Source organism: Leptinotarsa decemlineata, unplaced genomic scaffold (assembly GCF_025532065.1).
Source record: "Leptinotarsa decemlineata unplaced genomic scaffold, Ldec_3_MD MMD2_tig00000251_RagTag_RagTag, whole genome shotgun sequence".
NCBI classification, from domain to species: domain Eukaryota; kingdom Metazoa; phylum Arthropoda; class Insecta; order Coleoptera; family Chrysomelidae; genus Leptinotarsa; species Leptinotarsa decemlineata.
Genome location: NW_027412547.1, coordinates 3,786,504 through 3,805,081, shown reverse-complemented (window position 1 = coordinate 3,805,081; position 18,578 = coordinate 3,786,504). Strand labels below are relative to the sequence as shown.

The 18,578-nt window shown below is 37.2% G+C and overlaps 1 long non-coding RNA gene across 1 annotated transcript; it reads right to left on the bottom strand.

Moving 5' to 3' along the window:
* Positions 1–648: 648 nt before the first annotated feature.
* On the bottom strand, positions 649–5,144 carry LOC141481645 (uncharacterized). Its single transcript, XR_012465076.1, has 2 exons — positions 5,006–5,144; positions 649–4,715 (listed from the first exon to the last, which is right to left on the bottom strand). It is a non-coding gene; the product is annotated as an uncharacterized lncRNA (long non-coding RNA).
* Positions 5,145–18,578: the final 13,434 nt, after the last annotated feature.

Sequence of the window (18,578 nt, the reverse complement as noted above, 5' to 3'; positions counted from 1 at the left end):
CTCGTTCACCACATCGGATTCAATATCCTCCAGAGCGTAGGGCAACACCAGTGTGTCGTCAATACCTTAAGAGTGCCGTAGATGGTGATATAGCATTCTTAGGGCCGCGTTATGTTGATGGATTTAGGCCGAAACCGCATATGCTGGACATGCTGATAGCAAGTGCATTAGAGTCTCAGGCGCCCCGCGGCAGGCCCTGCACCTTGTGTCAGGAACCTCTATACCCATCACGCGACTGCGGTAGACTAAGGTGTCACCTCGCAAACCACAAGAGGGGACTAAATCATCTGTCGGTAACAAATAAGACAGATGGGTATCCGCGGCTAAGCTAAACAGTGGAGACGGGAGTGGGTTAAACAACTTAGCAAATTTCAAATAGATCTTAATGGGCGCCAGGTAAATTTAATCCTCCAGATACCCTAAGTAACTCACAATATCAATAACTTACCAATTAATATTGGAAATAAAAGATAAAAATCCCCAATATGATTTATTCAGTAATCCTAACTTACATGGATTAACCAACAACGCTTCTAAGACAACAATGCAATATTCACACTACTACGCGATGTTCAAATGTCCATACAAGAGCGCGGTGTATCTAACCACGAATTCAATCAGCCATAAATTACGGTAGTAACGACGCTCAAAAAAAAAAACTACAATACGTCGAGTAAAACTACCACGAAAATTGAGTAGGTGAAATCGTAAATACTAGTATCGGATGGTAAGACAAACTCGTTTGCGTCGCGTGAGCTCAGGCGTAGGCGCATCGGTGTCAATCAGCAATCGTGAAAGGAAGAATATACCTCAATTTCCGTTTCACAAATATCTATGTCAATCAGGTATCAATAACAAACTCTTAATCAATAAACGATAAACAAACACTATATCAACAGGTATCAATAAACGTAAGGGCAACAATTATTCAAATATCTCAGTATATCACAAATATTCAATTAAATCAATTATAACTTGCGTGCTCCTTTTGGGCCACCCGGTATATGGTGTTAGGCTACCCTGTAGTATGGCGGAGATGGATCACCCTGTAGCACCGGAGATGGATCACCCTGTAGCACCACCAAGATAGATCACCCTGTAGCACCGGTGGATCACCCTGTAGTACGGCGGAGATGGATCACCCTGTAGCACCACCAAGATAGATCACCCTGTAGGGCACGACAAGCTGGACCAGTAATGGATCACCAAATAAGATCCAGAAAGAAAATAAAGGAAAACAGGAACCCTTGACGAAGACAAAAAAAAGCAGGAAGAAAAGCAGGAAGAAAAACCCTACGGAAGAAAATTCTCAATCAGAATCAGATGAAACAAGGTGAGATTCAACCCCCATTCAATAGGACTATTTGACTAATCAATACCCCTGGTATATTTTCATCAAGCAAAGTAGCAAGATAACAAGAGTATATTTTTGGGTGCCCTGTATAACCATATGATCCGTAAAAATCAAGAAAATTGAATGAGTGTTGAAACCTCTCTTCAATACTAATATTCAGTTGAGATATAACGATGGAACCAGAAATTACTAAAATCATTTAAAACACATTTAATGGTAAAATTCTTACCCTGGCCAAGGGGTTTTCTATACGATTCTTCGTGTGCGGTGTTCTGCACGGAAGTCCTGCTGGGACTTGATGAGTGACTGAGGGCCTTCTGTTTCTTATGAATCTAATTTCGGAAATCCTTCCACCTGGCACGAGTTCGGTATCCACCACAAATCCTCAAAAGAGCTTAAGTTTCCGACTGCAAATATCCACACCAAAATGACCAATCAGTCTTCCACTATACAATCCTGACTTGTAGAAATAATCCCCGTGAAGGATGGCACAAATACAACCAAATATATCCTACAATCAGTCTGATGGTACCCTTTGAACTCCGAACCAAGCTCACCGAAGGCTAACTTCCAAATACTAAGAGAATGCCACATCTGACAGCTAACCAGTTGTTGCCACAGTGCATCCAATCTACACTACAAGCACCAAGGGGGCGCTGTGCACAACATCATAAATCTAACAATTCCTCCACAGCCACTTGATACATCATCAACAAGTCCATGACCCATCAAAACTCCTTCTCAAAGCAATGCAACCCTAAAACAACCCTTGACAACTTGAGTAACCGATCAATCCCTCACCCGTGAACAACTGTAGAACTAGTTCGGTGTAAGTCGACGGAACGACACTACGAAAGTTCGGCAGATGTCAACCAACAGCTGTCTCTTAACCTTGTTTACGAATATTTACAAAATATATTGTTCCAACCTATTTTCAACTATTTACCAATCCTTATTCATGCGATGGAATAGAAACATATAAGGTAAGTCGCCATAACCTTCCCTTTCAGTACAAATATTAGAGCATTCATATTATGCAGAATATTTACCGAAAATATCAAACAGTATTCAGAAACCAGAGCTAACTAATATTGTTTTTCAGGCGATATGGCTCTAATATGTAGTAATCCTTCTGGAAGTGATGAATAACAATCTATGCAAGAAATATTCTCGGAAAGGTATAGAGAATAAGGCAGGCAACGGCTGAAAAATGATAGGCGAAGTAAACTGAGAAACAAACAATAACAACTATTTCAACCTAGCGAGGAATTTCGGATCTCCAACGTCGATTGGCAATAGGAGAATGCGTAAGTACTGGTCAAAGCAGTTAGTCAGGGAGCATACATTTATTCTTGTACATTTCAGGTATGGTTTTCTATGGAACGGAAGATTCCCATTACTATGATGTTAAATGAATAAAATGAACTTGTAACTGAATTACATTGTTAATATCCTCTGAATAAAGATCTTAAAAGGTAAGGTAGTGGTTTTGAAAGGTCACATAAGAGCAGTTTGATCTAGTGCTAAATTGAAACGTAACAACTTCTTTGAAAATGTAGGTCGGGCACACTGACAAACCAGATGTGTCCCTAGCTGTGACGAAAAGTTCGTCATCAATAAATGACAATTCTGTCGATTCCATAGTAAATAAACGAACAATATCTACAATATTTACAAGTAAATTTAGACCGTTACAATTCCCCCTTTGCCTCAAGAAAATTTACTAGCGTAAATTTTCATCAGCGCTAACTGACTTTAGGTCTTTCGCATTCCATATCCCCTTATAATTACCGTCTTCATCTCTTAATTCATATGTCCACGGGGATACCCTTTTTTTTCAATATCAATGTTCCGTAGTGGTATCAATAGAATGCACAAAGATTACATACATTACCAAAAACGTCAATATTTCAGTTACACTTAACAAGGACATCTCAACAATCACAAATTTACGTTTTCATGTATATATAAAAACATCAATACTATAGTTCAATAAAATAATGATAAAAACTTTAAAACAAGCTTTTACTTAAGTGCCCTTCTCCTCTAATTTGATTGCCATCGTCAGAGAATGCCGCATCTCTTGAACAGTTCCTGTAGCAATTTCTCTAACTCTAACCTCATACACGAGCTCATCTTGACTCAAACGGTTCACTAGCATTTTGCGGGACATGATAACAATTCCAATGAGACACAAAAAAAATATTTAAAAAAAATGATCAAAAATTTTTTCCAAATTTATCAAAAAATTTTTCCAAATTTTTAAAAAAAAAACTATGAAGACGTTGTTTTAACGCGGCCCCACGTTGGGCGCCAAAATGTCACCTCGCAAACCACAAGAGGGGACTAAATCATCTGTCGGTAACAAATAAGACAGATGGGTATCCGCGGCTAAGCTAAACAGTGGAGACGGGAGTGGGTTAAACAACTTAGCAAATTTCAAATAGATCTTAATGGGCGCCAGGTAAATTTAATCCTCCAGATACCCTAAGTAACTCACAATATCAATAACTTACCAATTAATATTGGAAATAAAAGATAAAAATCCCCAATATGATTTATTCAGTAATCCTAACTTACATGGATTAACCAACAACGCTTCTAAGACAACAATGCAATATTCACACTACTACGCGATGTTCAAATGTCCATACAAGAGCGCGGTGTATCTAACCACGAATTCAATCAGCCATAAATTACGGTAGTAACGACGCTCAAAAAAAAAAACTACAATACGTCGAGTAAAACTACCACGAAAATTGAGTAGGTGAAATCGTAAATACTAGTATCGGATGGTAAGACAAACTCGTTTGCGTCGCGTGAGCTCAGGCGTAGGCGCATCGGTGTCAATCAGCAATCGTGAAAGGAAGAATATACCTCAATTTCCGTTTCACAAATATCTATGTCAATCAGGTATCAATAACAAACTCTTAATCAATAAACGATAAACAAACACTATATCAACAGGTATCAATAAACGTAAGGGCAACAATTATTCAAATATCTCAGTATATCACAAATATTCAATTAAATCAATTATAACTTGCGTGCTCCTTTTGGGCCACCCGGTATATGGTGTTAGGCTACCCTGTAGTATGGCGGAGATGGATCACCCTGTAGCACCGGAGATGGATCACCCTGTAGCACCACCAAGATAGATCACCCTGTAGCACCGGTGGATCACCCTGTAGTACGGCGGAGATGGATCACCCTGTAGCACCACCAAGATAGATCACCCTGTAGGGCACGACAAGCTGGACCAGTAATGGATCACCAAATAAGATCCAGAAAGAAAATAAAGGAAAACAGGAACCCTTGACGAAGACAAAAAAAAGCAGGAAGAAAAGCAGGAAGAAAAACCCTACGGAAGAAAATTCTCAATCAGAATCAGATGAAACAAGGTGAGATTCAACCCCCATTCAATAGGACTATTTGACTAATCAATACCCCTGGTATATTTTCATCAAGCAAAGTAGCAAGATAACAAGAGTATATTTTTGGGTGCCCTGTATAACCATATGATCCGTAAAAATCAAGAAAATTGAATGAGTGTTGAAACCTCTCTTCAATACTAATATTCAGTTGAGATATAACGATGGAACCAGAAATTACTAAAATCATTTAAAACACATTTAATGGTAAAATTCTTACCCTGGCCAAGGGGTTTTCTATACGATTCTTCGTGTGCGGTGTTCTGCACGGAAGTCCTGCTGGGACTTGATGAGTGACTGAGGGCCTTCTGTTTCTTATGAATCTAATTTCGGAAATCCTTCCACCTGGCACGAGTTCGGTATCCACCACAAATCCTCAAAAGAGCTTAAGTTTCCGACTGCAAATATCCACACCAAAATGACCAATCAGTCTTCCACTATACAATCCTGACTTGTAGAAATAATCCCCGTGAAGGATGGCACAAATACAACCAAATATATCCTACAATCAGTCTGATGGTACCCTTTGAACTCCGAACCAAGCTCACCGAAGGCTAACTTCCAAATACTAAGAGAATGCCACATCTGACAGCTAACCAGTTGTTGCCACAGTGCATCCAATCTACACTACAAGCACCAAGGGGGCGCTGTGCACAACATCATAAATCTAACAATTCCTCCACAGCCACTTGATACATCATCAACAAGTCCATGACCCATCAAAACTCCTTCTCAAAGCAATGCAACCCTAAAACAACCCTTGACAACTTGAGTAACCGATCAATCCCTCACCCGTGAACAACTGTAGAACTAGTTCGGTGTAAGTCGACGGAACGACACTACGAAAGTTCGGCAGATGTCAACCAACAGCTGTCTCTTAACCTTGTTTACGAATATTTACAAAATATATTGTTCCAACCTATTTTCAACTATTTACCAATCCTTATTCATGCGATGGAATAGAAACATATAAGGTAAGTCGCCATAACCTTCCCTTTCAGTACAAATATTAGAGCATTCATATTATGCAGAATATTTACCGAAAATATCAAACAGTATTCAGAAACCAGAGCTAACTAATATTGTTTTTCAGGCGATATGGCTCTAATATGTAGTAATCCTTCTGGAAGTGATGAATAACAATCTATGCAAGAAATATTCTCGGAAAGGTATAGAGAATAAGGCAGGCAACGGCTGAAAAATGATAGGCGAAGTAAACTGAGAAACAAACAATAACAACTATTTCAACCTAGCGAGGAATTTCGGATCTCCAACGTCGATTGGCAATAGGAGAATGCGTAAGTACTGGTCAAAGCAGTTAGTCAGGGAGCATACATTTATTCTTGTACATTTCAGGTATGGTTTTCTATGGAACGGAAGATTCCCATTACTATGATGTTAAATGAATAAAATGAACTTGTAACTGAATTACATTGTTAATATCCTCTGAATAAAGATCTTAAAAGGTAAGGTAGTGGTTTTGAAAGGTCACATAAGAGCAGTTTGATCTAGTGCTAAATTGAAACGTAACAACTTCTTTGAAAATGTAGGTCGGGCACACTGACAAACCAGATGTGTCCCTAGCTGTGACGAAAAGTTCGTCATCAATAAATGACAATTCTGTCGATTCCATAGTAAATAAACGAACAATATCTACAATATTTACAAGTAAATTTAGACCGTTACAAAGGTGTTGAAGACACCATCCTAGCAAGCCTTGATGAACCCCTCAGTTTCCGACTTCAGCCCACTCGACCTGAGAAAAGCTAACGTCAGGCGCTTTGATTAAGCCAAGGTCTCCAATGTCATTGAAGGAGACCCCATGCATTGGCGTATCCCAATGTTTTCGTAGAAGTGAGGTGATCTCTGCGGCTTTTATATGAGCTGAACGGGTTCCAACTCGGTGACAGAATTGTGGTCACCTCCTTCCTATATCAAGTTCATCAGCTGCTCGGGCAGCTGCCCTATAGAGAAATGCTCCAATCCCTGCTCTCTCATGGTCACGGACCATACAGAGAAGGGGATCCTAACTCGTGATGACTTTACAGGCTGTATCCAATACCATTCTGTCATGTAGACACTCCAAACTCGAAAGTCCACGGCCTCCCTGTTGTCGGGGGAAGTACAATCGTGGAACGGACGATTTAGGATGCAAACTCCTATAGAGATGCATCATTTTTTGGGTCTCTACGCCGAGTTGATACAGCTCCTTCCGAGTCCACTTCACTACTCCAGACGAGTAGAGTAAGATTGGAACGGCAAGCATATTTGTTGCAGCAACTTTGTTCTTCTCCGACAGTTCCGATGACCAGATCTGTCGAAGTTTGTGCTGATACTTGCTTCAGAGAGAGTTTTTCACTGCTGTTACCTCTTGTGAGTGGCGTTGTTGCACCCCGTTGTTCCACGCAACTCACAAGAGGTGAGGTTATTATTATTATTATCAACATAACATCAAGTGGTCCCAAGCTGAGATCATCCATTGGTTCAGGAGGAAATTCAAAGACGCCGCAACAACGTATTCAGCCAAGCTAGCGTAGAAATACGCAACATATGGAAACCCATAATCAAGCAAATAACGGCCAACTCACCCCAAACGAAACGTCGTTAAGTACCTTGGCTTGAATTCTTCTGATTTTCATGTCATCTTTTTTATAATCATTTATAATCTGAGTAAGTCGCTGTTTATTGCAAAAGTCGCATCTGCGACCTTGCACGACGTTGTTAATTGAAAATTTATGTCATTCGATATTGTGGACATTGAAGTCATCAAATACAGTAATTTCGGTACTGGAGCAGATAGTCAATGGTGTTTGCAAGTGGAGAGAATAATGCCCTATTTTATGTATCGCTTGGTGGTCGATAAACGCAGAATATGAATTCAGTGACCGGTAAATTATCGCTTTGAGGGCACCCGGCGAATTTGAAAGAAATTTTGAGTGTACTTACGTATTTTGATGCGTAGATTACGAATCCGAAAGAAAAAAGCGGCGCTCTCCCTTATTTAAAAAGTTACGGCCCTTCAAAGTTCAGAAAAGGGCAACTTTCCAGCCTTCTTTTTCACAAAATAAATAAAATGAATTTGAATTATTTCATGATTATTTTCTATATTTGACAATACGATTTTAGTGTATTAGTCTTCTCTCATGTTATATGCTTATTCACTGATAGAATCGTTTACGTTTGCCTATAACTAAATGCCCTGATATCCTGATCTTCGGCATTTTCCGAATGCCCTAACGCATTTTCATCGATACGTTCAGTTCCTGATAATAAACATCAATTATAGAAAATGAAGAACTATATTAATAGTTTCACTATCACTGGAAGCTAGCGTAGAAATACGCAACATATGGAAACCCATAATCAAGCAAATAACGGCCAACTCACCCCAAACGAAACGTCGTTAAGTACCTTGGCTTGAATTCTTCTGATTTTCATGTCATCTTTTGTTTAATTGTTCAATTCTCAATTTTTTACTTGCATTTTATTGTTATTTATTCAGGGTTTGTTTTTGCTCAATATATTTGTTATTTTCAGCTATTAATTTCAATTTGTATGGGTTCTTTCAGGGATTTCAGCTCATTCCATATCATATTAGACAACGGAAGTCCAAATTAATGAAAATCACTGTTCCCTCATTCTTTTTCACACATAACACAAATATTATTATAGAATCCGACACCTGGAACAAAATAAAACAATTTTTCAATCAGCGTCTTTCTCTCGTCGTGTTTTCTTGTAATCTCAGTTCACATCCCGTCAAGAATGCACCACCTGAGCCCGAGGCAGCTGTCACAACCCCAAAACAAACAAACATCGTACATGGCAGCACAGAGAGTGCTGTGGGCGTATTGCGGAAGGATTTGAATATCGAAACAGTAACAGTGAATATCAATTTGGGATTATAGCTTACAAGGTCTACGGTCTCCCACTGCTGCATAAATTAAAAGGGCTTTGAGCGCAGTTTAATTTGAGGATCATGTTGTCTGTGCAGTATGTAGACAGGAGAAGAGTTAAGTCTGCCTGAGAGGTGCATGGACACAGGGGCATTTTCACGGCCTTGATTGGGTGAGAGGAACCGGGAGGATTAGTGGGATGCCAGCAGAGATTTATGGAAATTTTGGTGCAACGAAAAGGATTATGACGAAGCATTATCGGTTTTCAGTTCACGGGACATTAATCAGCGAATAACTACTCAATTAATCATCAAAAAATGTGAGGGACATTTTTGCACAATATACGGGTAGTTCAACGAAAAAAATACATCTGACTATGATAACGCATCGATTCTCTTTTTAATGAATATTACTGTAGTTTTTTCCCAACACCAAATCGTTATTTCTAACACCTCTGCACGTGTTTCGATCATCAAGTGATCATCTTCAAAGAGGAAGATTAAAACTAGAAACTAATGCGAGCTAACCCTGTTTATGCTATATAGGTATCCCATACAGGTAAACCATCCAGGCGTACCACCCATACAGGTATACCAACTTAAATTAATTTTACAATTTTGCCTTATCTATTATTTTACAATATATGTTTATATAAAACAATTTTCAGCTATATAAAAATTAATTTCACAATATTGCCTATCCAAATTTATTTTTGCAATGTGTCCTTATGTAGCAATCAGTAAACCCAACAACAATATTTTATTTTAACAAGCTCTTTGGTATAGGTCCGTCATCGTTATTCATAATATTATGGTGTTTACTTATTTCTACACTCTCATAGGCATCTAGTTGCCTGTTGTTGTTAACTTGTCTAAGTAATCTTAATGAACTGAAGTCTATGGAATGGTTTTTTTGCAAAATATGATGGGTGACTGCTGATTTTTCAGGTCTTCCATAATTTAAGTGTGCTATGTGTTCCTTATATCTTACTTCAATAGATCTTTTTGTCTGTCCATAATATTTTGCATCGCATTCAATTTCGTAAATTCCAGACTTTTCCGAATTCTCGACCTTGTCTTTTGGACCTCCCAAAAGGCTCTGTTGTGTATGACTTGTTTTAAAAACCACCTTCATACCTAGTTCCTTGAAAATCTTACCAAAGTTCCTCGTATATTGGTGGTATGGAACTGAGATGTATTCATCTTGGTTTTTGTCCTTTCTGAAAGTCGAGATTTCGTTCATCCATTCTCTTTTTAATGCTTGGATGCTTCCAATATCAGTATCTGAAACATGGCTAATACCTAATTGTGATGTGTCTATGTTCCAAATACCTTCTCACAAATTTATTCATGTAGCAGTTTTTTTTTGTTTTCAAATCCACACGTTGTTCAATAATCATGCACCATATGTCACAAGAATTTTTACCAAACCTTATACACCATGGATTACAGACAATGTGAAGTTTATGATGAAAATAAGAGATAAAGCCAGAAACAAATTCAAAAAAACCGGTAAAGCTGAAGATTGGAATTATTATAAAACTCTTAGAAACTTCACTAAATCTTCTATTGAGCGAGAAAAGAAGGCTTATCTAGAATACATTGCCTCTAATAATAACCATAATAACTCTAGAGATCTATGGTTGAAGCTAAAAAAACTCGATATTCATAATAAAAAACCTATATTGAATCTTCCCTCCCATTTATGTGATCCTAACAACATGAATGATTTTTTTATTGCTTCGCAACAACGGTGTAATAAGGTTGACCCAAATCTAGAACAATTTTACAGTAATAATGTGAATGATTCTATCACATCATTTCTTGAATTGACATTGATTACCGAAAATGAACTGTTAACCTTCATATCACAAATAAAAAGTAGATCCAAAGGGATAGATGATCTCGATAATTCTCTCTTAAATCTCTGTTGTCCACCTATAGTGCCCGTTATTTTACATATTATAAACTTTTGCTTGGCGAAGAAAGTTTTCCCAAGTATGTGGAAGCAGTCTATCGTGGTACCAATACCCAAAATTAAAGAACCTAAGGAATTCAAAGACTTGCGTCCTATAAGTCTTCTTCCATTTCTTTCCAAAATTTTGGAAAAGGCTATTGCTCAACAGCTGAGAAACCACCTTCACAACAACAATGTACTTCCAATTATGAAATCTGGTTTCAGACCAAACTATAGCTTTGCTACAGCTTTATTGAATATATTAGATGATATCGTCGTAGCATCGGATAGAGACGAAATCACTGTCCTACTATTGATTGACTTTAGCAAAGCTTTTGATACATTGAATCATCAACTACTTCGATCTATATTACATTATAATGGACTTTGTCAAAGCACTTTGAATTTTTTCCATGCATATCTTTCACATAGACAACAAATTGTTAGAGTGGAGAACCACATGTCAGATTTCAAAAATACTTCTTCAGGTGTCCCACAGGGTTCAATCCTTGGACCTATCCTCTACATAATTTACACCTCCCATTTGACAACCTATTTGAAAAAACTCAAATATCATATGTATGCCGATGATACACAGTTGTATTATTCTTTTACTCCTGACTCTGTACAGCAAAGCGAAAATATCATTAATGACGATTTGAATCAATTCGTTAATGTATCGAGGAAACATGCCCTGGAAGTTAAAAATTCCAAATGCTCTATGATTGTATTCGGAAGAAAAGTCGCAAGGTCAAAACTTAGAGATCTAATCATAAAAATTGATGACACTGTTTTACCGGTTGTAAATCAGGTTAAAAATCTAGGAGTTTGTATGGATGATGAACTCAAATTTAAAAAACATACTTCAACATTGATTCAAAGAGCATCTGGGAAAATGAAAGTATTATACCCTCAAAGGCATGTCTTGAGCCTAAAAACCAAATTACTCATTTGTGATTCGTTAATATTATCTATTTTCAATCATTGTGACGTAGTGTATCATTATTTTCTGAATAAAAATGAGCAACAACGAATTCAAAGAGTTCAAAACTCTTGTTTGAGATTTTCATACGGTATCAAGAAAAGAGAACCGATTTCTCATACACTCAAAAAAGCTAGGTGGCTGAAAATGTACGATAGGCGGACTCTTCATTCTTCGACATTATTTCATAAAGTTATTGTCAATAGAACACCTCCCTACCTCTATAACAAAATAACTTATCGAACTGATGTTCATAATGTGAACATCAGGCACAAAATGATCCATGTTGTTAGACACTCCATAGAACTATTCAAAAGGTCATTTACATATACGATAGCTGAATTCTATAACAACCTACCACCTTCCTTTCGGTCGAAATCTGTTTCCAGTTTCAGGTACTGCCTGAAAAAACACCTTCTGAAAAATCAATAATACCCGAATATATTCTATGACACATTGGCTCTTGTAGGCCATAGCTAAAATATTTGTAGTATCCTTATGTTTGTATCGATATCCGCCTCATGAATTAAATGTTGTACCCGCTATCACAATTCCAATTTTATTTTAGGTCTTTTGTTATTTTGTTTTGTTTTTCATCATTTGTTTTTGTAAAGTGCAAGAGGAAGAATGAACTCTGTTCAATCTTGTATCCTATTGACAAATTTGTATTTTGTTTTTCTCCATATTGTATCATGTTATTTCAACTGTCAATAAATTCATTTATTATTATTATTATTATATACAGGCTGATTTAGGGAGGATGGCAAATTAGACATTTTTGGTGAACCAAACACCGGATCACTTTGAAAATTCGATAGGAAGCAAATTCGGACATTTTCTATCCAACTGAAACATCTTCAACAATGCGGTGTTGCCTCTTTCACTAGAAAGTAGTAGCAACTTTGATCATTCTAATCGAACACTCTGTATATAATATTATTTTTGGAATCTACAATAATTACCCGACAACTCTTCTTGATTTTCCTATAAGTATCTGTTCACGTTTTCGAAATATGAATTGATTTCAATTTTTTCTTCGTAAATCATGACCTCTTAAATGCTGATATCTTCAAGTTGAGGAATACTATGGTACCTGAATTTGGTTTTTGTTAGGTAATACTTGGAGGCTTCCCACACTTCAGCAAAATTTCTATTACTCCTATACAGGGTGGTAAAAAAATAAAGTTTTATTGTTTGCTTGAAAAAGTGACGGGAAGTTGATTATTCCAAATGGAACACTCTGTGTATTATTACAAATCCAGAAAACTTCATTTTTATGCATATCGTGTGGCTTGCATATCGTTCGAAGCAAATATTTGTAGAAATGTCCTTCAAAATGGTATTCCTATTTGGTATTTTGTAAGCCGGCCATGATTGCCATTTGACAGTAACTTTATGACATTCTCCCAATAATATTGACATTTTCGTCACTCCCTAAATTTCAAATACCTTCGAAACGATGAAACAAAACTATTCAAATGCAGTTCTTATGGATTTGTTCATCATTTTTGGACAGTTTGATGAAATTATCAGCAGAACATGTAGAAAGTTCAACGAAAGGTATTCGAATCTACTACTAATGAGCCTCAAGAAATGTATACGAATTTTGAACGATTTCAATGCACCATCCGCTTATGTTAGTGATGGAATTGGGGATTTTGTAAAGTTTTAATTGACAGTTCAGCGACCGACTAGCGAGATTTTGCAAGCGGCAGCTTGCTCGCGATTTTTCTTGAACCAAGATTCACCGTTAGAACTTCGTTTCATTGAAAAATGAATATATGCATCCATGGATGAAATGAGTTGATTGGTTGTTAGGTATAGATCCAGAATCAGGAATCCTGTATGGCTCATTTATAATCTGAGTAAGTCGCTGTTTATTGCAAAAGTCGCATCTGCGACCTTGCACGACGTTGTTAATTGAAAATTTATGTCATTCGATATTGTGGACATTGAAGTCATCAAATACAGTAATTTCGGTACTGGAGTAGTTGCAGATAGTCAATGGTGTTTGCAAGTGGAGAGAATAATGCCCTATTTTATGTATCGCTTGCTGGTCGATAAACGCAGAATATGGTTTCAGTGACCGGTAAATTATCGCTTTGAGGGCACCCGGCGAATTGGAAAAAAAATTTGAGTGTACTTACGTATTTTGATGCGTAGATTACGAATCTGAAAGAAAAAAGCGCAGCTCTTTTTTATTCACAAAGTTACGGCCCTTCAAAGTTCAGAAAAGGGCAACTTTTCAGCCTTCTTTTTCACAAAATAAATAAAATGAATTTGAATTATTTCATGATTATTTTCTATATTTGACAATACGATTTTAGTGTATTAGTCTTCTCTCATGTTATTTGCTCATTCGCTGATATAATCGTTTACGTTTGCCTATAACGACATTTTCCGAATGCCCTCACGCATTTTCATCGATACGTTCAGTTCTTAATAATCAACATCAATTATAGAAAATGAAGAACTATATTAATAGTTTCACTATCACTGGAAAATGGCAAATGATCAAAATTCGATGCAACCTTTGCTGCACATGCATTCTCTATTCTTAAAACGACAAATATATTCCTGCCCTTTAAGTTTTTATTCCGTGAATTGAAAAACCACCAGACCTTACCTCATATAATGGCTCCTAAATAACCAAGCGCACCGAGTATAATGCACTTATACGGCGGCTTCTAAGGAAGAATGTGCATGGACTGATGTATAGGAAGCCAGATTTCTCCAGGGAGCGATTGAGCTATATACTTGCAATTACGTGAACAGGGTGATTTCGTGGACTCGGGATGAGTTGAAAATCTCGTGACTAGGATGGAAAAAATCTAACGTGAATCACTACCTCAGCACAGGCACCGCTCTAAGAGCGGTGCCTGTGCTAAACTAGTGATTCACGTTAGATTTGAATCGCTGGAGATTAAATTCATTTGAAAAAATGTTTGGGAAGTTTGTTCCACATAAAGGCAGTTCTCCAAATGAGAGAGTTCTCAAACAGTGAAGTTCAAGGTGTACTGAGTTGAACCTCGAAACGATGAACAGGCACAGTACGTCGCGTATTTCTGATACGTACCGCTCTTGGTGGAATCAAATATACCAAGTAATTTTAACCCTTCCCATGAACGTATGAAAAAGAGACCAATCTCCAACTTTTCTTCAATGTTCAAGATTATCAAGGTTTCAAATGATGTTCGTGTCTCCAACCAGGTGGATGCCTCTTTTCTGGAAGGAATCCAGCAGCTTCAGGGTTTGCTTAGGGGAGGAGCTCTATACATGAGAACAGCACTCCAAAGAAGGTCCCATCTGATCTTTATGAAGCATCAAAAGTTGCTGAGGTTTGTACAGTTTTCTGTTTCGGAACAGTGAACTGTTTCCTTTTTGTTTTGAGGAAAAGTGTGTGCCGTTAGCTATTGAAATAGGTAGAGCATGTGGTCGAGGTTCATCAATTGATTGTGTTTGAAATTAAATTTGGACGCCACCCAATTCTGTTTAAAAGATAACTCAGTTCTTGTCCGAAATGGGAAAACAAGATGCAAGAAAAGTTGGTGTACACTTCATGTAATATTTCATCAATTTTAAAAGTCACACATTAACATTCAATAATCACAAAGGGAGGAATCTGAAGTCAAACAAATACTTTCATTAATAACAATATAATAATAGAAGATATGACATATAAAAAGGTAAATTATCATCCTACAAGTAACTTCGTGGGAATTGACACAATATTACGCTTGATTTCAAATCTGTTCAACCAATATAAAAAAGTAATTCATGTGATGACCATATTCAAGTGTTCAAAAAAAATTGGAGCGATCGTCCAGTACTTACAATGGCTGTTACACACAATTATGATGTAAATTGAACAGGTGGCAGGTAAAACATGAAAAATATTAAAATTGGTTCAGGTATACTATCCTGAATAGACTGAGCAGTAGTATAAAATCCCACAAAGTTGGTTGAAGCAAAAAGTTGTACCATCCACTCCATTCAGGTACGTCGTAACCAAATAAAATAAGGATAGACAACTAGGAGAGTAGATGAAACGTCCTTGGGCTAAATAGTTTTTGACAGGCTCTTCAGATGGACCACCCTCTCAATCCTCATGACCAGATAGAATCCGAAAAAACGATTGTTTGGGGAAAGTAGTTCATCTTGAGTGGTTGAAACGGGCTGCAAAGTTGAACAATCTTCCTTTCGTCTTCACCAAGAAAGAAATGGAGAGACAAAAATCTTGTATCCTCATAACCAGGTAAAATCCGGAGAGACGATTAGAGCAGGAAAATAATCCATCATTGGAACATCTCGCTTGTGAAAAATAAATCGAATTTTCATGGAAAGAGTTTCAGTCCAATACGACAAAATGGCGGACAGGATCAACGCAGAAACTGCCATCAGCAAAATGAAGGAAATCAAAAGGAAATCTTCCCGTACATTTAAGATTAACTCAAATTACATCGCAAGAAGAAGTTTCTCCTGAAATCTCCCTATTTCAGAAATGTGGTTACCAAAAAAATTTGCAAAAACTCACCTCGTACCGAGGTTAAATTCATGTCCTTACAGGAACAAACAAAATATGGTCACTAGACATAGTGCCCAATTAAAGCAGGAGCATTCAAAGTTATAGATAATCCACACTGGATTTAATTTACTCACAAATTTGCTTTTTCTGTCGGAGTACACAAATCTCGACTAGCGTCGTTCCCTACACGAACAGAAAAGACAAGCTAACATGGCTACCTCGAGCACTTCGATTTATTTCAAATCAAGTAACGACACCTGACTATACCATTTCTAAGAAGATAACATATTAAACAACAGAGTTCTACCACAAAAGTGAAGTCTATTCAAATCCAAGAAAGAGTAAAACAAAACAAAACCGAAGCGTGATGTTCACGTGATCGCCCAGTGTCAGATGGAAAGGGCAGCGTTCATTGGTGAATTCGCCTTCTTGGTACTAGTTCGGTACCAGCACAGGGTTGTAATCAGTTGTTTGCGTCCAGCCAGGAAACGATCCAAAAAAAAGACATTTGAGTGTTGACATGAAAGAAGTGATTTTGAATGTATTCAAGAAAGAGATGGAAGAAATTGAGACAACGACTGTCGACGAAGTCGTATCGAAAGTTTCCGATAAAATTGGAGTGTGTTGCGCTTCGATTTATAATGTTTTACGGGAATATAAACAAAATCATACATTTTCCAAACCGAATACAAATCAGAATCGTCAAACCATTATAAAATCAATAGATGATGCTGATAAACATGCAATCAGGAGGAAAGTGCATGAGTACTTTTTCAGAAATGAAATACCCACGATAGGCAAAGTACTCACAGAAATAAATGAAGATGTTTTATTGCCAAGTTTTAAGCGATCAACATTCCATAAAGTATTTAAACATTAGAATTTTGTATGGAAAAACGAGGGCGCAATAGTTTATTATTAGATAGAGAGGAAATTGTGTTATGGGGGAGAGAGTATTTGACCAAAATCAAATATTATAGGGAACAACAGAGAATAATTTATTATATGAATGAAACCTGGGTTGATGATGGTCATACTACCCCTAAAGTATGGGTCGATGAAACTGTGACCTCATCTAGGAGGGCCTTTCTAGATGGACTATCCACCGGATTAACAAATCCATCAGGTAAACTTATATCTATATCAAGACCTGCCTCAATCTCAATATATAAAAAGTAACCCGAGTATTTGTTTTATTTACTTACATACCTCTTCATAATTTCAGGTAAAGGAAAACGGCTTATTGTTTGTCACATCGGCAATGAGATTGGGTTTGTTGCTGAAGGGCTGTGGTGTTTCGAGTCGAAGAAAACTGGAGATTATCACGAAGAAATGAACGGTGAATCTTTTGAACAGTGGTTTCTCAAAGTTCTACCCCATCTGGAGGATAATGCTGTGATTGTAATGGACGATGCACCTTATCATTCGCGACGGTTAGAGAAAATTCCGACAACGTCTTCAAAGAAGGTTGAAATCCAAAATTGGCTGCGATCAAAGAATATTAGCTTTGAAGACTCGATGCTAAGAGTACAGCTACTAAAAGTTGTCAAGGAGCGCAAGCTTGAATACCAAAAATATAAAGTCAATAAGATGGCAGCAGGCCAAAACAAAATTGTCCTTCGCCTGCCTCCATACCACTGCGAGCTCAATCCCATCGAGTTAATATGGGCGGATGTGAAAAATTTTGTAGCTCAGCATAATACCACGTTCAAATTTGCAGATCTCAAAGTATACAATTTAGGTCAAAAACTTATGCTAATCTATTCTAAAGGTTTTTCAGAATGATGAGCTTTCAATTTTTTCAACATTTGTTTCTATTGGCAAATTTCAAAGTATAATCAATTATTACCCTTGTGAAAAGAGAAAATAAATAATCCAAAGGAAAATTATCACAAGGATGAGAAATGTTGATTTTTGAAAACGTTGTTTTGAGCTGGTTGTCTATGCAATCAGTGGCACATAAATTGTTGAAATGATTAAAAAAGAAATTCTGTCTCTAGATGAATGATACATTGTAAAAATTAATTTGGCGGCATCTATAAACTCCCAACTGTTTGGCTACTGTATTACTATATGCCTTGAAATGACTATATACATTTGTTTCATTCAGTGTAGTACTAGCCGTCGTGGCAAAATTTGTACATACTTCACATGAATGTTTTCTTAAACATTTTCTCAAAAGATATCCACTAACATATCCCAAGCTGTTTGTTGCCTTCTGGAGGGGCTAGAGTTCTATAATCATTTGTCTCTACTCTCAAAGGTTTATAGGGATTTTTTGTAACTTCCACAAGAATCTTCATTCTATTTATGTCTGCATCTTAATACTAGATAGAATCTCACTTGTATCTTCTAGACAGTGACTTCCTTCTGCCTGTGTAATATACTGAAGAGTAAATGTGTTTTTGAAAGCGCTGGTAATTTGAATAGGAGT